Genomic DNA, 26,089 nt, shown 5'->3' on the forward strand with positions numbered 1-26,089 from the left:
GAAACTTTAGACAAGGCTACAGGTCGAACGGGTGAACGGAATGACCCCAAATGTGGCAGGGAGAAGGGTCTTGGTCTAGAAAGCACGCTATTGTTTATTTGGTGTAAATCTGCTCAGTAGTTTTGGAGAAATATCGAAATGTACAGATATCGATATTTGGGAATTCTGCCTTCTGATTGGCTGCGGGGTTACGAGCATGAGCTTGCTGCTTATTGGCTGCGAGCGGTGCGAGTGGTTGCATCTAGGAAGTGTTGGCAGCCATTTTGTGATTCCGTTGAAGTGAGTAAGGGGAAATAAGGGCGAAAAGAGTAGGAAAGAGGAGGGTAGGAGCGCTGTGAGGTCTGTGGGGTGGTTAGGGTGTGCTACACAGGGAGTGTGAAGCAAAGTATTCACCTCTAGCGGTGTGAAAGTGCTGTTTTGCTCAGAGTGAGATGGTGCTGAGGTGAGGTGCCAGTACACTCGGAATGAAACTGTGAGCTGATTGCTGAAAACTGTTGTGCTCTGGGCACTGTTGCATTCTGGCCGCTGTAGCATAGCTGTGCAAGTGGTGTTAGTATGGGTTTAGACTCTAGCGGGAGTGGGAAGCAAAGTACTCACCCCTACCAGTCTGAAGACTCGAATGGAGTGTTTTAGCAAGCAGAAATAAAGAAATAATCATGAAGAATATAATGCAGAATGTTGCAATGCCACAGAAGACAAATGGTGAAATCAAGTGTGTTTAAGAAAGTGACTGTGTGGGATAAAGCGATGGAGTCTGCTAGTTATATAAAAAGTGTCTTTATTTAAGTGCCATAAATGGAACCACTGGTGCAAGAGCTAAGGCATCCAGCTGAGGCAAACTCCAACCGCTTCTGCTGTAGTCAAACCTAAGCTCCTGCATCAGTCAATTCCACATTACATGTTGCAGTTCCATGTGACATAAACAATACTTATTAGACATGAATGACTGTAAATTGTAGAATGAAAATAAAGGTAGGATACGATTACCACAGTGCACCAACCAGTTCCTAAACAATGCTGTGTTTTTTGATCTTGATCGCCAGCTCGTGAGCAGAGACTGAGGATGAGCTAATTTGTGTGAAAGGGCTTAGTGGATAACAGGCAGGCAGAGAGACCTGTGTACAAAGAATAGATATGGTTTCAAAATGGATGTCGGGTTTAGGCTAATTTAGCAAGTAAATAGGCGATACATCATCAATCCCTGGTTAGTGTGGAGACGTAAGGGCCAATAATGAAAACACAGTTCAAATACCTAGGCATACTTAGAAAGTTATTATATGAAAATAGTTCAATTGAAGTGTATTAAAAAATGTAATAGGAAAAAGTAAAAAAAGTTGGAAAAAATCAATCCAAGAATAAAGTGAATTTCTTACAAGTCTTGGAGATTGCAGTCCGGAAGTTCTTCAGCGGCTTGAGATGCGTAATGTTCCAAGAGGCGATTGTTGCCATCGTGTGAGAAAAGCGAAGCGATCCAATTCATATCCTCGAAGAGACAGTAATGTTCCTCGAATATTGGAGCGGCAATTTGAATTGGCAGGCAATCGGCGATGTTGTTAAAGGTCGCACGTTGCAGGAGATCTTTCGCGGCTGCGCAGAAATCCCATTCCGCCAGGATACCTTTTTGCGTTGCATGCGCCATTGCTCCACTGCCCGAACAATCAAGTTCATGGTTTTCAAGATACTCCATTACCTGCTGGATATCGGGAGCATTTGATGGGATGTTGGCAAGGCATAGATACATTCACCAGTCGATTGGGCAAGTTTTGCAATAAAAAGATAGTTGCATGCAGATTGTATATGTGTAAATAAATGTCATGTTGTAGCTGGCTGCGATAATAGATAGAGGCAGATGATTTGTGTGTACCCCCTCCGATCAGGTGCAATCAACTCCGTGGTTCCGAATCCAATGGCACGTGGCTGTGAGGCGTTAATGACCACTGCCTCTGGCCTACACTGCAGTCAGCAGGGCTTACAATTCAGATCGAGTGGTGATTGTTTAATTACAGAATCCAGTAGGCAACTAACTACAACGTCTATTGAAATATACACAATAGCCTTTTAGTATACTTGCTTGAAGAAGTTTTTTAAGATGACTTATAGGTCTAGTACAATGACCAAATTCTTCTTGGTAGTGGTAAAGAACACTGTGGAGAGCAGAGATCGCAATTCGAATTGTTTTGATTTATTTATTGCAGAGTTTTGTGTAATTTATGTTGTTGTATTTTGTGAAGAGGAAGTGAGCAAAAGTATTCATGGAAGACTGTGCTCACTACTGCCTTCAATTTACACTGCAGACAGCAGTGTTCACAATTCAGATCGAGTCGCTATTGTAGATGACGCAGTCCTGTAGGCAAAAGACATTGCTCCAGTGTGCTCTGTGCGCACCACGCATACGCATCATCGCAGGGACCGCACACGGTTTTTCTTGCTTCGCATATGACAAACTGGGCAGCTCAAGTCAACGCCACGTGGCTGTGGGCTCTTGCTGACCGCTCTCTGGCCTACACTGCAGATAGCAGTGTTTACAATTCAGATTGAGTCGCTATTGTAGATGACGCAGTCCTGTAGGCAAAAGACATTGCTCCAGTGCGCTCTGTCTGCACTACTCATACGTATCATCGCAGGCTCCGCATACGCTTTTTGTTGCTTGGATAACGGCAAACAGGACAGCTCAAGTCAACACCACGTGTCTGTGGGCCCTTGCTGACTGCTCTCTGGCCTACACTGCAGACAACAGTGTTTACAATTCAGATCGAGTCGCTATTGCAGATGATGTAGTGTTGTAGGCAACAGCCATTGCTGCTAGTACGGCCCGCTCGCAGCACGCATCATCGCTGGCTGTGCACATGCTGAATGTTTTTGATGTGGCTATCTGAGTGCACTAGACCTGCTGGACCCTTTATGATACAATCTTTTTGTGTATTATTTCAGATCTACTGCCTGTATCTCACTATACCACAAGTTATGGTTCTTTTACGATAGAATTTTTTCTGTATTATTTCACATCTAGTGTCCTTACTTTACTGCAGCACAAACTATTGACCCTTTTATTATTGAATCTCTGTGTGTGATCCAGTGATTACTGTTGTAGTTGATGCCAGGAGCAACCATTCCCTGAGGGCTGGTTTACACTCACCCCACACGCATCCAGCACAGACGTCACTTGATATGTGACCCTGGTAACAAAAAGGAGTCGAGCGCACGTGCCCGTACCCACTTCCACTATCTATCTGTGTCCGTGTGTTCATTATCTATGCATGATACTGCCCCTGGGCCGTACCACATTACATTGTGCTGTACACTGCGTATGCAACCATGTTACCTCTGGCAGTGGTTAAAAGTTCTGTTATGTAGCTTTTAGATGCATGGCTATCACAGGTGGAAGGCTACTTTACAGAGCATGAATATTGATGAAGATGATGGTTTCATGTTGTGTGTAGTGTCAGATATGTGTACATAGCAAAAATTTTTCAAAAAAGCTCTGTAAGCAGAAGAGGAGTCTCTCATCAAACGCTGTAGAGAGAATGACTAAAAAGTGTGGGGTCCTCCAACTGTTACAATGAGAAATGTAATGAACCAATGAAATGCTTTTCTTTAAGGTCACATGGCAATCGTGCACCGAGCGCGCAAGGAGGCCGCACCCGATGCGAGTTTATTACAGTTAGAAATATATAAATGTTTAAAATATTTTAGATTATCACTTGTTCTCATATTCACTTTAAACTTATTTAGATATAGTTTTGAGGCGAAAAAAAAAATGAGGGAATGGCGTTCCTGGCGCGACACCATACGTCTATGACGTAACACAGGGCCTGGCAGCGTGCACTCGTCGCATACGCAACGTGCAGTGGGCGTGACACCATACGTACATGACGTGAGGCGCGGCTTGGTACTGCATACCCGTCGCATACCAAAGTAGGAGCTGGCGCGACCACATATGTATATGATGTTACACGGGACGCGGTGCCACAAACCCGTCGGATACGAAATGCGCATCCTTTACGAGTTTAGCAATATGGCGGATAGGATTCGCGTGCTGATGGAGCTTGGTACACAACCGGTACGGGACTTCGGTTTACTCCCCAACAAAAAAACAATATACATACTTTATTTTACATATTTTTCAAGTTAAAAAAAAGGATAAGAGTTCAAAAATATATTTTTTTTAAATAGAAAAAATATAGGTTTTATAAATATTAAAATATGAAATTAACATTTAAAATATTCACTGAAAAAAACATAGGTTTTACAGACGTTACAGTTAGGAATTAGCATTTACAAAACCTTAGAAATTAATTGAAAAAACCATAGGTTGCAGGGACGTTCTAGTTAGTTGGACATTTGACTCATATAAAACCAGAGAAATTCGCCCGTTATAGTTAGTTGAGGTAACTATAACTCACGCGCCTGCAATGCACTGGTGATGATGTCACATATTACATCACTCATGACATGGTCAGTGACATCACTGATGACATCACTGATGACATCTCAAATGACATCACTGATGACATCACTGATGACATCATCCACCTGATAATCTGATGCACATACTGATGGCCTAATATAAACTTTGATACACGCACTCTAAAATACAGACTACTATTTTTGAAACCATACACACAACAATGCCAGATACTACATACTACCCACTATTTCCTAGGTCTACACTCACATCCACTCACTTATACATGCAGTTACTCATCAATACAGTACTATAATATGCACTCGTACACCTATACATACAGTCACAGTCCGCCACTCATCCATAGAGTTACTAACACACGTAGTCAGTCATGCAAAGAATCAATCACATACCCATTTACTCATGTATACAGTTATACACACCAACTGTGTTATTTATACACACACCACATCACTTATTTATGCAGATACTAACACATAATTACTGTTTTATACAATCACTGATACAAGCAGACGCTCTTTTATACACCCACTCTTCAAATAACTTACTCTCATGTATAGTCATTTATATACTCCAACACTCACATATACTGCCTTAAAACATATATAGTTACTCACACATATACCAGTGAGACATTCATTCACTCACGAACACACCCATACACACACTAACTCACCCATACAGCCTTTCCCAGATGTATTTTTGAATCCATACAACCAGTGAATAACCCACTCAGACATGTATGACCTGAGTCACAACAGAGACACTCAGGCACTCATACAGATACTCAGACAACAAATCAATAACCCATATAGACACTCATGTAGCTACTCACCAACCCATGGAGCCGCTTATACACCAACTGAGACACTAATACAGACTTTCACACAGTTTAGTCACTAACCCATACATTCAGTAACGCATGTTCAATCACTCACTTATACAGTGAGTCACGCACCTACTAAATAATCCATTCAGGGACTTGTAAATTCACTCTTTCTTCAATACACCTTGGCATAGATATATTTGAAAAATATTGAAACTTTACAGAAACACACATTCACTGGATGATGTCATCAGTGATGTCATCAGTGATGTCATTTGAGATGTCATCAGTGATGTCACTGACCATGTCATGAGTGATGTAATATGTGACGTCATCACCAGTGCATTGCAGACGCGCGAGTTATAGTTAGCACAACTAACTATAACGGGCAAATTTCTCTGGTTTTATATGAGTCAAATGTCCAACTAACTATAACGTCCCTGAAACCTAAGGTTTTTTCAGTGAATATATATATATTTTTACACACAAAATTCCTGTCTGCCAATCCTCGGCAGACCCAGCAGGCACGGACCTCAGCCAAACTCAAGGAAGACTTCAGACGTAATGTCGTGGAAAAGCAGTGCAGTTCAATCCAAGATTAACCACAGAATTACACAGGCATAGTGCCTGCCATGACACGTTTCACTCGACACAGCGAGGTTGATCACATGATACGCTTCATTTCCGGGGTACTCTTTTTAAAAAAACAAAATGTGCACAATTGACTATAGAGATAGCCACACCTGGTTAGTGAATTACGAAGACAGACGTAACAAATACTCAGTGAGGGCGATATGATTAAAAGCATAAATACCAATTCTTCGGAATAAAAAGGAAAAGGCCCATAAGCTAAGTATTCTCAATGTAGAGATACTAATAACAGACAATGCTGCAATATTTTAGTTAAATACTTGAAATCCATAATGCATAGGTCTGTTCGAAAACGTGCAAGTGCATCGTATAAGTACGAAGAAAACTGATGGTAAGGCAGTCACAGATAATCATATCGACATCTCATACTGTAGAAATATACTGAATTAATGGATGTGCAAATAGGCAAGATACTAAAAAATAATAATATTGTATATGGCAGTTCGGCTAGCGCGAAACTTAATAGCAAAGACAGTTGAAAATATCAAAGATCCACATTGTTCAGTATATAAACTATAAATAACTGATACCGTAGATGAACTGGTGTGGAGCAATGAGAAATAGATACAGATAATTCATCAGAATATACATTGCAAGTGCAAATATGGTCTAATATTATCCACTGTTAGACCTGGCACCTTGGCGAGAGTCTCACTTCCACTTTTTGTCGCTGTGCCTCATGTGTTTTGCTGGTGTTAGCTGCTCAGAGCACTGTGCCACTGCCAACCAGTGCCACAGTGCAAGTGCTCCCTATATAAAATGTATATGTTGGTTGGATTCCATGATTGGCTTATTTGGTTTACTGTCAGACCCCAGTAAAGTGCACCAGGAGTGCCCAGGGCTTGTAAATACAAATGCTGCCGGTGGGCTTGCAGCACTGGTTGTGCCACCCCACAGAAGCGGCCTGGTAAAATGTGTCTAAGGTCTGCCACTGCAGAATCTGCGTGCAGTCTGGTACTGTCATACTGACTGGGCAAGTGCACCCACTTGCCAGTCCCTAAACCTTCCCTTAACTTCATATTAGTCACCCCTATAGTAGGCCCAAGGGCAGGGTGCATTGTAAGCATCAGGTAGGACAAGCCCTGATGTGTGTGGCATGTCCTAATAGTGAATTGCAGCCATTTTCGTTTTTCACTATTGTAAGGCTACCTGTTCTCATAGGCCAGAATGGGCTGTTGGAATTGTTACATCCTATGATCCTAACAGACCCAGGGAACATGGTAGAAAATCGAGTTTAGTATGCCTGAACTCAGAATAATAAAATACATCTGGTAGCAAGGTTAATTTTTTTTTTTTTTTTTTTTTTGAAACCGTTTATTACAAGACTCAAAGATATACAAATATGGGCCTACAACCTTCCGGCCGGCCGCTAGCAATGAAAGGAGCATACGATATACATTTATAAAACACATGGTGCTGCGGCAGAGCATGCATAGGAGTTAACATCGTTACGAGCCACACCATCCAGACCCCACTATACGGTTCCATTTTAAACTTAAAGAACAACAACTACAAACAAACCCACAAGGCAATCCTCAATCGGAAATAGCAAACACGTGCTCCCCTAAAGGGGAAATCCTAGCCATCCATAGAAGTCTCAAGAGGGGGGAGAGATCAGAACTAGGGCTGGGGAAACCCAACGCCCAGGTGCCGGGGGGATGAGTTGGCTAAGGGGACGGGGCCGGCGACGGATCAGGCAATAACGGCGGAGCACAGATTCCCCCGCGGTTGGTGTTCCAGGGGCCCCACACTTTCACCCATGTCCCAGGCTTACCTCTCGCCACATACACCACCTTTTCCCGAAACATGCACCAATCCATATGTTCCTTCCAGGCTGAGACAGTCGGGGGCCTCTGGGATCCCCACAATTGGGCAATATCACGCTTGGCAACCATATACCCCAGAGTCACCCACCACGTCTGCGGCACCGAATAGTCGGTAGGCTCCCACACATTCAACAGGCATCTCCTCGCTTCGGGCAACAGTGCCACATGCGTAACCACTCGCAGCACCTCATGCACACCACGCCAGAACCCCTCCACCTCCGGGCACTCCCACAGGATATGCAGAAAAGTCCCCAACGCACCACACCCACGCTTACACAAACCGTCCTCAGCATAGCCCATACGCAGGAGCTTTGGCCCCGTCATGTAGACCCTGTGGAGTATCTTGAGCTGGACGAAACGAAGGCGAGCCGGTATGGCCACCTCTTTCGGGGAGGCCACCGCGGAGGTCCAGTCCTCGTCGTCCAGCTCCAGCCCGTCGGCTACCCAAGCCCCACGAAGGGCAGTCAACAAGTCTGAGCGGTCGTTGATCAGTTTTTTGTAGATCAGTGAGATCGTGCTGTCCGGGATGTGTCCATCCAGCACTCTATCCTCCAGGGGGGAACACTCCGGGATGGAGGCAACGTCCGGAAAGACGGAGCCCAGCGCATGACGGACCTGCAAGTACCGAAAGTACTCGCTGCCCTGCAACTGAAATTCCATCTGCAGCATCTCGAACGTTTTAAATCCTCCCCTCGTCCAGAGATCCCCCACTTTGCTAATGCCTATTATGTCCCACTTCTCAAAGCCCTTCGAGGTCCACAAGGAGCCCAACCGCTCAGACGCGTATAGTGGTGACGCCCGGGTCAAACGGTCCTTCCACCCCATAGCTGCATTGGCCGCATGCCACACTCGCACCATGACACGCGTGGGGCCCGTTAGGCGAGCGTCGGGCGCGCTAGAATAGAGCGCTCGATTATGGTCACCACCTGGAAGGAACATCTTATCCATTTCAAATGCCGGGTTTAAGGCGGGCCCATATAGGCCCTGATTAATCGCAGCTAGCTGGGAGGCCCAATAGTACCGTTTGATATCCGGAAGGGCAATCCCCCCGTCATACCATGGGAGCGTCAGCTTCGCCAGGGCAATACGTGGCCTCCCGTCCCAGAACAGGCGGCGTTGCAAACTCTCCACTTAGCGGAAGTAGCGCGCTGGGACGAGGTCCATAGTGTTCTGCAACGCGTACAGGAAACGCGTCAGCGACATCATTTTAAACAATGCCGCCCGGCCGAGCGGCGAAAGCGGCAAACGCCGACAGCGCGCGACATCCTCTTTCAGACGCTGGAGGGGGGGAAGCAAGTTCCGATCATACCGAGCCTCCGGGTCCAGAGTAATGAAGACACCCAGGTACCTAAATCCCTGCGGGGCGACCTGGATCGGACAGCCCCGCGGGAGGATAGGAGCCTCCCCGGAGAGAACATACACACACGATTTAGCCCAGTTGATGACAAGACCGGAGTTACGACCGAATGAATGCAAAACATCAACCAGTACTATGAGTGATTTACGTGGGGAAGCTAGGTACAAAAGGATGTCATCAGCGTATAGGGATACGCGGTCCTCATACTCGGGGGTCCAGCGGAGACCACGGATGGAAGGCTCCCACCGCAGCCACTCCGCCAGGGGCTCCATGGCAAGTGCAAAGAGGAGCGGCGATAAGGGGCAGCCCTGCCGCGTGCCCTGGCCCAGCTCGAACGGAGCCGATACTCTTCCGTTCACCACCACCTCCGCCAATGGGCCCGAATACAGCAATTTGACCCAACTGATGAACCCTGGGCCAAATCCAAATTTCGCAAGCATCGCCCAGATGTATGGCCACTCAAGCGTGTCAAACGCCATGGTGGCGTCTAAGGACGCCAAAATGGCCGGCTCCCGTATAAACGGGACACGTGCGAGCACACCGTGCAAGCGCCGCAGATTAAGGGCTGTGTTGCGATGAGGAATAAAGCCGGACTGGTCCTGATGAACCAAATCGCCCACCACGCCGACCAGCCGATTGGCCAGTACCTTGGCGAGAATCTTGGGCTCCGCATTCAGTAGTGAAATGGGCCGATAGGATGTAACCCGGTCCCGAGGTCTCCCCTCCTTGTGGATGACCACGATTGTAGCCAGACGCTGGTCCAGCGGGAGGGAGCCCACAGAGTGTGCCGCCAGGAACATAGCCCGGAGGTGGGGTGCCAGCGTATCCGGTCGCAACTTGTACAACTCGATAGGGAGACCATTCGGACCCATGGCCTTGCCGGAAGCGACCGAGCGTATGGCGAGGGCGATTTTGTCGGAGGTGGGAGCGGCGTCCAGCAACACCCTGTCATCCCCGGAAAGGGACGGCAGCGCGATATCCCTGAGGAGGGCACGGGAATCCTCTTCCGAGCAGGGAGACACCGGGGAATACACCCCACGGAAATAATCCGCGAAACAGGAGACGATTTCTTCTGGCTCCGTTACACACACACCATCCGTTTTCTCAATCAGCGGGACCACACGATTCGCTCTCTCTTTTTTGTCCAACCACGCTATCAGTTTACCAGCCTTATCACCCACATCATACAGTCGCCCCTGTTGCTTCTACTGAGGCCCCTGGCCGCCTCCGTGACGAGGGCCCTATAGGCCGCTTGCTTGAGTTGGAGGACATGTAATGCGGCATCCGTCACCCCACCTTCTAAATTACCCTCCAACTCGGCTATTTCAGCCTCCATCCGGGTCACCTCCTCCCGCTCGCACCTCCGGGCGTGGGAAATAAGGGATAGGGCTTCCCCTCGGAGTACTGCCTTGAAGGCCTCCCACAGCGGTACAGCCGAAGGCACGGACCCCACATTCTCATCAAAATATCGCTGAAGGGATTTAATCAATTCAGCGCGAATGGTGGGGTCGCGCAGGTACCAAGGATTGATTGGGACAACCCTACCCTCACCCCTCGGAAAGACGTCAAAGTGCAGTAGGAGCGGGGAGTGGTCCGAAATACCCCGTGGCAAATGACGCACCTCTCCCACCCTCCCAACATAGGCCGCCGGGACAAGGACATAGTCTAGTCGTGAGAGACTACCATGGGCTCCCGAGTGGAAAGTGTACTGCAGCTGCGTGGGGTGTTTTAAACGCCAGCAGTCCACCAACCCAAATGTATCCAAGAGGCCGGGTAGCCACACCTGTGCCCGGGGGAGGTCCCTAGGGGGGTGACGATCCACAGTCCCAGATACCACCGCATTGAAATCCCCCCCCACAACTAAAAGCCCCCCCGGAAGGCCAAGGAGAAGGCGCCCCAGGTCTGCAAAGGTGGTCGACTGCAGCCCCGGTGGGATGTATACTGACACAAAGACAACCACTTTGCCCTCCAGTCTTCCCACCAAGACCGTGTAACGTCCCCTGTCATCGTGGAGCACCTCATCAATCTCCAACGGGAGCGAGTTCCTCACCATGATGCCCACACCCCTTGAGCCAGACGTGAAGCCCGAGTGAGCCACTAGGCGATAGCCACGCCGATTCATGGCGCAGAAGGAGTTGCCAATGAGGTGTGTCTGCTGCAGAAAGACTACATCGGGCGAGATTCGCTTCAAAAACTGCAGGACCACACCTCGTTTGATCCTGTCCCCCAGTCCATTCACATTCCAAGACAACAAAGTTAATTCCCTACCCCCATCATACACAGAAGCCATCATTCGTCCCCCGGAGAGCACTTTAGAACTAACACAAAAGTACGTTTGCCTTGTGATAAAAACGAACAACACCCCATCCCTACCCACCCACCCCAACAGAACTCCCCCCTCCCTGCACCCCTGCATGAGCCCGAACAGCCCCCCCAACGTGCAGTGTGCCTGTCGCCCCATATATAGTTAAACTAACTAAACCCCCTAGAGGAGGAGGGAGAACCCCCAACAGACCCAACACAACCTCCATAGGAGGGGAACTTACAAAGACTGACGCAGAATCTAAAGTGGCATCATTTTCGTCCAGAGTGAGGCCCAATGTTAAACCCTCAGTCCTGATCCAGCGTGCCGTCTCCCCCCGCCGCCCCCCCCCCCGCCCCCCCGATCACGATCCCCGGACAGAGTATCGAGCCAGTCCCCGGCCGCTTCGGGACGATCAAAGAAGTGCGTGCGACCATCCACCTCCACTCGCAGCTTAGCTGGGAAGAGCATGGCGTATTTGAGGTTTAGGTCCCGAAGACGGCGTTTGACGCCTAGGAAGCTCAGTCTCTGCTTCTGGACCGCTGGGGTGAAATCAGGGTAAAAATTTACCTCCATATTGTCAAACTTGACCGGTCCATGCAGTCTGGATGTTTGCAGGATAGCGTCTCTGTCCCGAAAATTGAAAATCCGGGCAATGAGAGGTCTCGGAGGGGCTCCGACCTTCGGCCTTCCCCCGGGAACCCTGTGGGCCCTCTCCACAGCGAAGAATTTACTCAGCCCCCGTGGCTGGAGATGGGTAGCAATCAGGTCCTCCACAAAGAGATCCGCCGCCGCCTCCTCGCGCCCCTCAGGCACCCCGATGATGCGGATGTTGTTCCTCCGTGCCCGACTCTCAGAGTCCTCCAGGCGGCGATCCATAAGCGCACTCGCCTGACTAAGCCGGCGCACCTCTGTTTGTAAGGCCGCCACATCTGTCGTTAGGCCCGATGCGGTGTGGGCCAAGGAATCCACTCGGTCGTTGGTTTTGGAAAGATCGGCCCTCACCAGGCCAACATCCACGAGGACCGAGTCGATCTTCTGCGCCAGTGTATCAAACCGCTGGCCCACCGAGGCCTTCATCTCGGCAATGGCACCCATGATATCTCGCAGAGTCAGATCTGCGGGCAGGTCTGGGGCATCAGGAGGGCTCTCAGGGGACTTGCGCGGTCCATCGGGAGATCCCTTCTGGAGGGTATAGCGGTCCATACTATTAGCCTGATGGACGGCGCCACGCCGGGTCGATTTGGTCTTTGCCCGGTCTCCATCTTGTTTCGTGGCCATGGCCTCCAATCTCTCAGTCGCACCAGCCACGTCGTGTAAGGCAGGAAAGCAGGGTCACGAGCTCCGGGGGGGGCCACCTCAGAGCAGCGGGGTGGATCACAGCCTGCAGGCAGGCAGGGCCTCCCAGCAAGGCCACACCAATCACCAAGGGCTCCGCAACCCAACCTCGCAGAGACGGCAAGGGGGTGCGAAAGCGAAAGCGAAAGTGCGGGGTACGCGAGTCGCCAGGCCCTGCCTGCCGCTGTTGTTCACTTTGTCACTGGATCACCCCACAGCGCAAATCCGGGGTCCGGCGAGGGGAAGGCCGCAAACCTCAATCGGTGCTCACTCCGGTGTCCGAGGTCCGATTCGGAAGCGGGAAACGGGTGCCACCTCAGCTCAGGTTCACCAACATAGTCCCCTCATCCAGGGCAGGATAATTTCAGGATAATCGTAGGAGGTTGCGGAGGTCCTCGGGAGCCTCGCACCTACGCGGCCATCTTGGTTGCGCGCTAGGCTCCTCCCCCAGCAAGGTTAATTTTAATGTTCTGTGTTTGCAAACGCCACTTTTAGAAAGATGGCCTTTGCTTGCCTAACCATTTCAGCCCGCCTTTGTGCTGATGTGCATCTGCTGTCTGGTTTGTGTGAGTGACAGGGCTGGGGAATTCCAAGAGACAGTCTGGGCAGCCAGGTGGTGAATAGGAAGATTACACCAGGATGGGTGGGAGGAGTGCACCTGGACTTTGAATAGGGCTGTGCTCTGCCACCACAATGCTGGCTCTACCCCCTGTGGAGCGTCTGATGTCTCTGCCCTGCACACTGAAAGAAGAAGCCTGCATCATGTCAACAAAGTGCTCAGAAACCGGACTGAACTAGGCAAGGGCCCCCCTGGCCTGCAAGAACAAAAGAAATGTAGTAAAAGTATAGGAGCCCTGCTCCTAAGAAATCAGATCCTGCTACAAGACGAACCTCTGCCTGAGGGGAAGGAACCAGGAAAGCTGTAGGAGGAGTACTGTCCCTGACCTGGGGGATTGGCCTGCAGTGGTTGCCTTGCTGCTGAAGGAGAGGAGAAAGATTGCTGACAAACTTTATTTCCACTTGTGCTGTTTAAGATCTCCAAGGGCTTGTGCTTGAGCTTGCCCCCTGAACGAAGTCCCAGGACCAGTGGACTTCACCCCCTTGAGAGCCGCCGTTCTCCCCGTGAAGCTGACGTCGAGAGAAGTGTGCACCTCCCAAATCGGCGTGTACACTGGCAAGCCTGTGCCCCGCTGTCCAAACTACGCGACTAAGGCCCCTTACGAGCTGTAGCTCGCAACGTGAAGGAAGGACTTCGTGACGCCCTTTGTTGCCCCCTCTCCGCATCGTACTGCTCAGCGTGCCCCCCTACCCCTGTCTGGGCAGGTTGCGGCGCGTAGAGTGGTTGGTACGTGGCTCCCCACCGGAGCGTACTACCTGCTTCGCACCGCACTGAGAGAAAAGGCGCCGCTTTCAAGGTACGGCTCGTACACCACAACGAAGAGCCAGCGCACCATACTTTCGCACCGTCCCCTTGAGCATCGTGACTGAGGCCCCCTACGAACCGTAGCTCGCACCGCAAGAGGAGGACATTGCTCCGTACAACACGCTGGAATTCAATGCATCGTCCTTGACGAACTTCTAAAGATAAAGGTACTGTGTCCGCTTCGCACCGTATGGTGTACGCTTCGCACCGGAGCACCTGTAGCGTCTGTGAGCCCTGTTCAGTGAGCACCGCAGGGGTACGCTTCGCCCGGAGTGGCTGCAAACGCTTGTGAGCCCCGCTCATAAGCTTCTTTCAAGCCCGTATGAACCGTACGAAGAGAGCGAAGCGCACAGAACTATTGAGATACGCTTAAAACCAAGAACTGCTTATTACAAATTGTATTGTGGGCCCGTTTAACGTTATTGGGTCTTGTGCTAAGTCTGCCTCTATATCAAGTAATTATTTGTGATAAAACCAGTGTGGAGTCCATTTGTGGGGGTATCATTGAATTACTGTATGTGGTCACAAATGCTTAACCATTGCGCCCTGAGATAAGCCTTGTCTGCTCGCGCCAAGCTACCTAGAGGGTGAGCAGGGGTTATTGTTGGAGTGTAACCCCTTACCCTGACTGGAAGAGAGGATCCCTGCTTGACCCAAGTCCCTACCTGAGTCAACCAGAGATTCCCAATTCTAACATCCACATAGTGATCAATACTAGTAGCTGCCAAAAGAAACTTTTCTTCCCAAGCCATTCAAGCCAGGCCGTATGCCTATGTTATAGCAGTATATAAATAGTCTGTACTAATAAATAGCAATCCGAAAAGTGCATAGTGTGATTAAAAAGTGCAAAATAGTGCTGTGCAACTTACAAATTCAATAGCAGCTTGGAAAGATCATTTAGGCCTAAATGATTATAAAGTGCAAGTGCCCATGATTTCATATAGTTCACAGAAAAATGATGATTAAAATCAGATCTAAATAACAATGAGAGAGAGCTCTAAAATAATAAATGAATCTAAAGTTGTGTATAGCTCTCCCAACTGCAGTTTATAGGGAGGATTCAGAGGATGTAAATGTTCTACATGTTGGAGGAAATGGTGAACAGACTCAATGACCCAACATAATTGTCACCCGACTAGAGGAAATTATGCAAATCGTCACTCAAATTCAGGCCATTCGGCATTCTAGTATCGAGGGCTAGAATAAAATGCGATTCTCGTTGCCGAAGCAGTTTTTCACGGTTCCCTCCCCATCCGGGAATGGGTACAGCACCTAATACAGTGTATTGCAGGTCTTTCAATTTGTTTTGGTGGACTAGTTTAAAATGCCTGGCAACTGGGTAGTTAGGGTTATATTTTAGGGTAATATTCTTTTTATTGTCTTTATTGATTTTCAGCAAGTTATACATATTTTAAACTTTGACAGGATTGTCATGCATAATAGCACAGTATCATTTACTAGAACAGCTTTGGTGGGGTGCCAAGCAGTACCGTACACACTTGTCATAAAACATAATTAACATTGTATGCATGCCATTGAATGTTATTGACACAAGACCATTATCATTTTCAACAAATAAGCTACAAACTACATGGAATTATTCAATCTCGTCTGATTTACGTGTGCAATGTAGATTTGGGCCATTTTTGGATGGGGATAAGTGACTATGTGTGGTCATAGATGATACTGGGAGGTGGGTAGGGGAAACTGCGAGTCCCGCATAACCGTGGATATATGTTAGCCCAAGTCCATATTAGACTCAGCTATGCATGCTGTAGGGGCACGCCATATATGCAATCATGTGCCATTGTATTGTACTGGCTGTGCAGGTCACAGACGTGCTTCACGACATGGTTGGACTGGACGCGTTCAGTTTAGTTTCTATGAACTTCAAGTACTCACACCATTGTATAGGACTAGTTCGAGGGGGAGCACTTGGGGTATTGGGTGCTTGTGTTGCATGCACCGCAACTAGTGCTCTGCTGAGGTTCAAAAGCCAAGATCGTGTATTAGGGCCAGTGAACGACTTCCAAGTCATAGCTATTATGCGTTTTGCCAATCCCAACGCCAAGTCTAGAAATTTATTGAGGTTCTTGCGTGAGGCAGTGAGTTTGGTGATGTTAAGCAGGAAGTGTGGGCCCTGAGCTGTTATTAAATTGTCCGCTGCTTCCGTCAGAGTTGCAGCTATCTCATTCCGATATGTACTGAGGTGAGGGCAAGTCCAGACCACATGATGAAACGTTGCTTCTGAGGTTAGGCAATGAGGGCAAGCATCAGCAGAGGTAAGATACATATGAGTCAGTCTATGTGGTATTAAATATATGTGGCTTAGGTAATTAAATTGCGTATACTTCAGCCTAGCGTTTTTGGATATGATTTTAGGGTAGCATATACATTGTGTCCATTGCTCATCGGTAATAGTGATCGACAACACTGAGTCCAAGTATGCTTGCAGTGGTGTCAACAGGGTTGTAGGGTCGGGTCTGTGAGAGTTATGGATTGCTGTCACCACACGTTTGCCCCTTCCATGTGTCAGTAGAGTTTGTAATGGGTGTGATGTGGCGGGTTCCACACGGTTATTCCCCCATGTCTGGAGGAATTGCTGCAATAATAATACGTGAAGCATGAAAGTCCCCTGTGGTATCCCGAAGTCCTCTATTAACCCCTCAATATCTTGCAGTTGTAAATCTGCAAACAAGTCGCCCGAGGTGTCCAACACCGCCACCCTCCAGGACTCAAGCTCTGGGCATCTGTAACCAGCAACTTAGTCCAGAAGAATCTCAAGTGGCAAATTGGGAGCGTATGGTGTAGGTTGGCCTCTGGGTAGCACATATCTTAAGCAGCTACCTTTGGCTGCCATTATTGGCACATTACCCTGCTTCCTCTGCAGTATGCTTTTGGACCCCGGAAGCCATTCTATCACAGCTGGTTGTCGCAGTGGCAGCGCCCAAGAGTCCAGCTCAGTAACGTTACCACCCACGAACAACCTCATTGGCCATTGGTGTTCTTGAATTATATTTAAGGATCATATTCTGCCTTTTGAGTGTATGTCTGTTTTGTTTGTACAATGGTTTCATTTGTGCATCTGTGGATATGGTCATTTCTCTATGTAGCCTGATTTTCCTTCCTGGTTAAGTAGTTTCTTGTTAACAATTGCAGGTAGAAACTGTCAGTAGGTTGTGCCATTGCCTTTGTATAGGGTGAACAGGTGGTTGCATGTCACCGAGTCACAATGGCTCCAGGCCTTGGCTTTTCTTTTCCAAGTCATTATTATCAAGTTTGTCTGTGTAGTCCAGTTAGTTAAATGCAAGCCCCTCTATACTACAGAATCCAGAATTCACTGATTTCTTCAATCAGCTCTGAAATGCTGACATTTCCTGGCAGGGCCTGCCGTTATGTCTATCTCGGATCACTGCTTCAGGAAGGCCGATGACAGACAGATGCACAGATATCGCACTTCATTCGGCACCTGTTTTAAATATGCCTGCTTGCTACCTACTGTGTAAACCATCACTTTGTACAAGGACTGTGTCTGGAGAGCAGCCGGGAAACAACATTTGAAAGAGAACCAAACCAAACTTGTTCTGAAGCCTCAGAGAGTATATCAACATTCCCTGTCTGCAAAAATGTGCATGAACGTGGGTTGCAAACCACCCCAATTTTTTCCAGGCCTAGTTTCTTCTTCACTAAGGATGGGAATGCTCTGCCGAGTGCTCGAAGAACTACTGTGTAACCAGTGCTGGTCTCTTACTACCAGCCAGTTTTCCAGAGGTGCAGGGACATCACCTGAATTCTTCAGTTGCTCCTGGCAGAGGTGAGAATCTGCCTACAGAGCCTAGAAACCTGCCTGCCTGCTGAGAGAAGGAAAGAGTGTGTCTGGACTGTCCAAGGGAAAAGGCAGAGCAGGTTCCCGTAATGTGGAGCAGTAGAGGGCACTAACGAACAAAGAGCACAGGACAGGAGAGTTCCATGCTGCAAACTAGGCCCCCGGTCTCTCAGCGCAGTTTCCAAGTGAACTGTATTACGCCTGCACCAGAGCAAAGATTCCTCTATCTCCCAGTTTTCCATAGCTATCTTGAGATATTGGTACTGCTGCTGGTGGTGGACAAAGGAAACTCCAACTCCCGCCGAAGCAGGAGACCAGGATCGGCCTGGAGATTGCAACTGCACAGACACATTATCATGAAGAAACTCGGCCAGGAGGCCGAAACTGCTACAGCCGATAACCAGTCTGCTGCCAGCCAAGAGGGCCTGTGCTGCCAAAGATTGATGTGACTGCACTGATCTTCCCAGAAAGTCTGCTTTGTAAACACTTACATGAACAAGGCTGCTGCAGCCCCTTCAAAGAAAGCACTAGCAGCATGAGGGTGGGAGTGCAACATGCTCCCACCATGCAGCCTGAACTGCAATGCATCTACAAGCTGATAAATGCTGGGCATACATACGGGGACAGAGAGTGATGCATACAAGCAAGACTGCTGCCTTACCTAAGGCTTTTTATCAAAGGGCTGAAAAAGCAATTTATCTCATTTGCTCTGCTAATAAGTGCCTGTCGGTAGCAGAAGCAATTCAGGATAACCAGTATTTTATTCAGTTAATCTAAAGCGTAACTCAGCATATGACAGAGGGAAAAAGGAAACACAGCCAGGGAGGAGATTATTATTCAAAGCAAGTATTATGGCAAACCCTCAAGAAATTATCTATGTACATGCCAATGAAAGTTGCTCAAACATGTGCAGAAGTGTGATGTAAGTGCTTGTGCAAAGTGACATGTGAAGGGTGTAAATCCTTAGTTCACTTGAAGGATCTTTGTTTGGCAAGAGGATGGAGGGCTCCCAGGAACAATGATAGAGATATCCGATCCATTAGATCTGGGAAATGGGTGTCAATCAGTCTTGGTCCATGGATTCTTGCTTGGGCACCAGTGCTACTGAATTGACTCAAGAAATAGGAATGATCTGTTACTCTCTAAACCCTGAACTATGGCAGTTTCTGACTTTATGCAATTCTGGACACAGCCAGACATCTTGTAAAGCTTACTGTTTGTAGGAATGCTGTCTCCGGTATCTAGATCAGAGATACTCAGGGTATGGCCAGGGGGTAGCTTGTGCCCCTCCTTAGCTTTACAAGCTGCTCTCTGGTGAAAAGCAACACTGGGCTGCTATTTATTTGACTGAGTGTGAACATTCAGAAAGCTGCTGAATTGGCAAGTATTTATTTAAAGATTAACTGAAAGTATTTATTTAAAGATGAACTGAAGTAAAGGAAAAGAAGCAAAGAATGTGTCCTGCACCACTTATCTTTAGGAACATGGAGCATTGTTGAATATGCATGTATTAAATAAACACTCCTCAACATCCAAAAAGTGTATTTCATTAATATGCAGAAATCTATCTCCTGTAGATTATTGCACAGCATTGAGAAGCATGTATTGGAAGCGATAGTATTTAAACATGAACTTGTAAACATTCATGCCTTCCCTTGCCCTGACAACAATGCCAACAGTGAACCAAGAGGCAAGTCATTTGTCTTGTGCACCCTCTGGGTGCCATAGTTTGTTATTATACTTGGAACAACTTTATGGTTTATTAAATCAAACACAAGAGAAGGTTTTGTACAGCGCACATCCTGAACTCATGTATGTCAGGGTACTCTCATATAGCATCATAGAGAAAAAGAAGGCAACGTAAAATACACCAGTTGTCTAGGATCACACAATTTAGTCAAGCGGGTAAGTGGGATTTGACCCAGGTTTTCTGGTATTACATTGTGGAATTTGGCCACTAGATCGGTATCTATTTCCCAATCACATTTTACCTCAAAAGTTGATGCTTTGTCTTGCATTCTTGCCCCCTGAGAATTCAAGCATGGGTGACAGACAGAAGTCACATGAACAATCAGTTCATTTTCAGTTTGAGAATCTGAGAAGACCTCTAGCTAAGCCACTGCAAGGCATCTGACTTGAGCTTGGCTCAAGCCTTCTGTGGCTCGCCCACCTCTATCATATAATTGCAATTAAGTTGACAGAGGCATAGGAAAGTATATGATTTGCCCCTTCTCTTCCCCGAAGCCCACCTTACATCACCCCGACCCTCATCCTGGTGTTATCAATGCAGCTCTCTGTCATGCTGCAGACCATACTTTTTAGCCGTTGCGGAAATCTTTGGAAGTACCCATGATCTTGTTAATATACACAGACAATTGTCGATCATTGAGTCAGTGAAAAGAGATGTAAAAATCATTCCAGTACGTCTCTACACTTTCTTTGCTGATCTGGCAGTAGTTAGGGGGCAAGTGTACTTCATCCACTTAGCCATCATTCACATCACTGTGCAGTAAGTAAGGAAGTGGCTCACTATTTTCCTCAAGCTTCTCTGTCAGTCCCATGATGCTTACTGTGACATCGCTCCTAAGACAAAGCAGTTCACATGAAACACCCTCTTTAGCTACCATGTGACACCTACTCCCACCAAGTAGTTCACCTCAGAAACCATTTATACTGCCTTGTATGTCCTACACCAAGTATACTCTAAAGCTCTTGGACAAGTGGGCGTCAGCACCAACCTCTTAACCCTCATGGTATTTCATGATTGCTGCTTTCTGTTCATACCACTCCACCAGCTCTTGGCTTGCCTGAATGTTAACTCATATATTGCATGGTTAGATGCCTGATGACAACCCTATCGTTCACCACATCCTTTTGATTCGACTCTGAAGTTATTTTCTGTCCTCCTCTGAAGGTGAGTGGGCCACACACAGGGTGCCCAAACAGAAAATTAAAGGGACTAAACCCAATTCTCTTCTGTTGAATCTCTCTACAGACAAGAGACAACGTAGCATAAGATATCACTGAGGTTCCCTGGCAGAGTTCTCATCCTACTCTTAAGGACCTTTCCATCAGCTCATTGGTTTGTGGATGTTATGCCGGGAGGATTTTGTAGGTCAAACCGGCTTGCTCCTGTGGGAGGTTACAAGGTATATTCATTAGCTGGAAATCACTGCCTTAGGAAGTCCAACCGTTGAAAAGATCCTTCAGAATCCCCTAGCTACTTCCTTCACAGTCGTGCTCCTCAGATGTACATCCTCTAGATACTTGTGGCAAGATCCACCCCAGCCACAATATATTTGTTGCCTGATGCCGAGGGGGTCAATTGGACCAACATTGTCAATGTCTACCCACTCAAATAGAACACCTTCTAAGATAGTCATGATGGTACCTTGACCTTACCATCCAACTACTCAATTAGCAAGAAGGAGTGGCTGTACAGAACGTTTCAGTGACTCTGTTCTTCCCTAACCAGTAGATCAAAGAGTCCGACCTATGTCTTTTTATGCTAAAGTGTTCTCTGAATGGCATTTCATGGATCAGTCGCAACAGGAAATTCTTATGCACCGAGGGAATCATAAGCTTCTTACTCGCTCCTGGATCAGGATTCACTGACTCACTGTACAGCAGTCCATCCTCCCTGCCATCATAAAGCCTTCCAGCCTTTCCCTCGCTTTCCTATTCCTGGGTTTTCTTCCAACGTCCTACAAGTGTAGGGAACACAGCTTGTGCCCGGCAGAATTACTTCTGGGTAGGCCCTCTAATGGCTAGCCATCCCTGTAGCTCTGGCAGTGACTCAGATTTCAAAACCTGGTCCACTTCGGGTGTCTCATCCTCCTCTTCCTCTGAAACCAGAGTGAGGGACGCCACAGCACGTGCCTTCTCAGACTCTGCCCTGATTTGCTCTCTATCGTTCTCTGTTCCTTGCAAAGCTGGGATGGTCTCAGTGTCACTCACTTGATGAGAAGGACCTCTGAGTTGGGGTAAAGAAAATATCAATCTTCCACCTTAAAATGGGCCTGTTGCGTAAGTTCATTTGGTTATATGAAACTATTGCAATGCGCCTGACAAGGAGGAATGTTGACGCCGAGTCAGGTATATATTTCCATGCCTTTCAGCGACTCAATAAAACAATTTAAACATAAAATGGGCCTGTTGGTCCCACATGGTTCCGGGGAATGGAAGAGAGAAAGAAAGAAAAAGAAAAGGGGGGGTGTAAACAGCACAGGAGTCAACAGGAGAGAAAGAGAACCTCTTGGGTGATCACAGAGGTTGTAAATACTGCCTTCATCCACTCAATAAGTTTCATGCTTCATCATAGTGCCGCTACGACACCCTGACGCACACCAATGTACAGGGCGGAGCGCAAGGAAAAATATTTTTTTTTAGAAAGAGGAGGAAGAATACCAAAAGTAGGGATCTCTATTGCAGAGAAAAAAAATATTAAAACTCTCTAATTGGGCACCCAAGACCTTTATTATGGGTCCCACTTGGCAGGATTAAAATAAGTTTCTAGGGGTATATGAGAGAAGCAATGTCACCAATTACCTATCTGGTGTATCAACATGTTTCTGCTCTTGATTGCTGCTCAGTAGGGTCGTTGGCATTCATCAGGATACAGATCCCTAAAAATGTCTTAATAGCGTTCCCTCCTAGTCTTATCACGAGCTGGTAGGGGACCTATCGGTGGCAATACTTGCCCTTTGTAGACACACATCATCTGTGTACCCCTCTTTTCAATCGATGCTCCAAACCCGAGGGTAGAGTGGGGACACGGTCCTATAGTCACACTTTCATCAAGGTACAGGTGTTTCCAACTTGGCCACTCTGCTCCCTCCGGAACTTGGAAGATGAGCTGAAGAGCGTCTGGGCCCCTTGCCAAAACAGCTATTCGTACTAAGTTGAGTGCCATGGGTCCTCTTTCCAACAGTCAATACACTTGCTGTAAATGGTGCACTTGGTATAGGGTCTTTTATCCAACTGTATCTTTTGTAATGCCCGCCTTATAAAACCTATAATGAGTAATCACCTAAGGCTCAATAAAATCTTCCTGTCCTTGTTTTCCTCATTTGTCTGACTTGTATCTCAGTTCCCTTTATGCAAGCGCCCTCCCTTGGACCCCTGGGAACTGCCCTGGCTCTTACCCTCCAGTTTGTTAGTAGTCTATTGAGAGTTTAACTCTCCATTTGCCTTGGAGCCATGCTGCTCCAGGCCTTTGTTAACCCTCTTAGCTTCCACTTGTCAGCCAACACTGCAAGTTTCCTTGGATCCTCCTCTGTGAAGTCAGACAGGTACTGCCTAAGTGGGGTCGAGAGCTCCTTCTTGAGTCGCTCTTTCACCATTTACTGGTTCCTGGCATACAAATCGTTGCCCTCCATCCCTCTCTCATTTCAGCCACGGAGCACCCCATGAATCCGTGTTTCAATCTGAACACCATCTGCTATTTTGTTTTCTTTGTATCTCTGAATCATTCAGGAACTCACCAAGCCCCCCAGCGAAGACACGGACGTCACACCCTCCCAGGACGTCTGCAACAAACTTGGCCCCTACTTCCACCTGAAATAGAAGATCCCTCTATGACAACTTCACCGAACAAACTCCGAAAACCGAACTCACTGCTCCACCCAGCAACATCAACCAGCCCACCATCTCCTCCTGGACCCCAGTCACTACCGAAGACACCACATCATCCATGAAAGGCATTCATGCAGGAGACCCCATGGACCCCTACCCTCCGCACATCTTCCACTGAGCCACTGCCGCTGCCATTGCACCTGAACTACGACACACCATCAATGCAACCTTCAAAGCCGGCACATTCCCCGACGACTGGAAATGCACAGAAGTCAAGCTCCTCTCCAAGAAGCCTTTAGCAGATCTGACAGACCTCAAGAACTACCAACCCATCTCTCTCCTCCCTTTCGTGGCCAAAGTCACTGAGAAGATCGTCTACGAACGAAATTGATCAAAGAGAACTCAATCCACGACCCCTCCCAATCCGGATTCCTCAGCAACTACTGCACTGAGACCGCCCTACTCGCCGCTACAGACAACATCCGCACCTTCCTCGACCAAGGTCACACCGCAGCCCTGGTCCTACTTGACCTCTCTGCAGCCTTCAACACCGTATCCCACCGCACTCTCACTGCCGGACTCCACGATGCCGGCATTCAGGGAACTGCCCTCAACTGGATCCTCTCTTTCCTCACTGGCAGAACCCAAAGAGTCAGACTCCCCCCCCCCTCCAAAACCACAGAGATCAACTGCGGAGTACCACAAGGATCGTAGCTCAACCCCACGCTCTTCAACATCTACATGGCTCCCCTCGCCGCCATCGTCAGCCAGCATGGACTCAGCATAGTATCCTACGTGGACGACACCCAGCGCATCCTATCCCTCACCAAGGACTCCCTCACCACCAGACTCAGCTTCCAGGAAGGAATAAAGGACGTTGCATCCTGGATGAGAAGCAGCTGTTTGAAGCTTAACTTGGGGAAGACAGAAGTCCTCATACTCGGACCTTCCCCCTCTGCATGGGACAACACCTGGTGACCCACTGCCCTCTGCAACCCCCTGACCCTCACACCCCACTCCCAGAACCTCGGCATCATATTCAGCTCCTTACTCACCATGACCTGACAAATCAACGCCTCCACCTGCTTCAACACACTCCGCATCCTTCGCAAGACCTTCAAATGGATCCCCCCCGAATAAAAAAAAAACATCACCCACGCACTCCTAAACAGCAGACTGGACTATGGAAACTCCCACTACGCCAGGATCAACTAATCTCTGCTCCGGAAGCTCCAGACCATACAGAACAACACAGCCAGACTTGTCCTCGGCATCCCTCGACACGAAAACATCACCCAACACCTGCGAGACCTTCACTGGCTCCCCGTGGAGAAGAGAGTAACCTTCAAGATACTCAGCCATGCCTACAAATGCCTTCACAACACTGGACTCCAATATCTCAATGAAAGAATCTCCTTCCATGTACCTAAAGGAAACCTCTGATCCGCCAACCTTGCCCTTGCTGAATCCCCACGGATCCGCAGAGCCAGAACGGATGGAAGAGGCTACTCCTACACCGCGGCAAAGACATGGAACAAGCTCCAGATCAACATCAGACGTGCCCCCACTCTGCACATCTTCAGTAAGACCCTTAAGACCTGGCTCTTCAACTGCACCCCCGCCCCCCCCAAGCCTTGAGACCCTTACAGGGGAGTAGCCCGCTACACAATTCACTGATTGATTGATTGACTGTGATGGCTTCAGCCCACATAGTTAGAACAGTGCTACCTTTATTTGCTCATGAATCCTCTGATAAGCTACTGGCATACTCTCAATGACTGCTCTTCTTCATTTGGGCATGAGGTTCATCAAAAGGGCTGCCTTAGACACATCATTCAAAGCCTGTGTTCTACAAGTGATCTCAAAACGAAACTCACAAACCTTTCCAAAATATACTGACTTTCCTCATACATGTGCACATTCTTTTTTTAAACCTTGGCACGTATTCCTGCAGAGTTTGAGGAGGAGTATTCTCTCCCAGATGCTACTGTCTCTGATGCCACCCTGAGCTTGTCTTTCTTTAAGGCTATCCCCTCTTTTTCTACTGCTCTTTATTACAGTTTTTCCTGCCTTTCCTTTCTCCCTTCCCTTTCACTCTCCTCTATCTCTTTTCCTTTTCCTTTCTTCTTGAGCCTATTCTAACTTCCTCATCTTCCTTCATTTCCCTGGTTCCTGGCAAGCTAATCTCAACTGCTCCCTCCCAAACTCCCTAGCCTTCTCCTTTCCCTCAACTGTAGCTTCCCAGAAAGCCACCTGCAAGTCCATGTCTAGTCATATTTAACTCCTGGAGCTGGTGATAGCAGTACATTTGAAATTAGGCCTGGGGGATGTCCCTGGGAAAACAATAAAAGCAAATGTGTTGACACACTTGGGGTTTGTCTCGAAAAATCCTGTGCTGGGGCTAAGAGAGCCTGACACTACAGCACTCTCTCGGTGGGTTCCTAACATGCTACCCTCTCCAAAGACATTCACTGTTTCATCCCCATTGCCAAGTTTCCGTTACCTTGTCCTTTACAAAATCCTCAAGGATCTCCCTATCC

At 47.9% G+C, this 26,089-nt stretch overlaps 1 protein-coding gene across 2 annotated transcripts in view; it reads left to right on the plus strand.

The window, feature by feature from the left end:
• LRRC63 (leucine rich repeat containing 63) overlaps positions 1–26,089 on the plus strand; it is a 242,022-nt gene that overhangs the window by 95,188 nt on the left and 120,745 nt on the right. The window lies entirely within an intron of this gene.

Source organism: Triturus cristatus, chromosome 8, assembly GCF_964204655.1.
Source record: "Triturus cristatus chromosome 8, aTriCri1.1, whole genome shotgun sequence".
NCBI classification, from domain to species: Eukaryota; Metazoa; Chordata; class Amphibia; order Caudata; family Salamandridae; genus Triturus; species Triturus cristatus.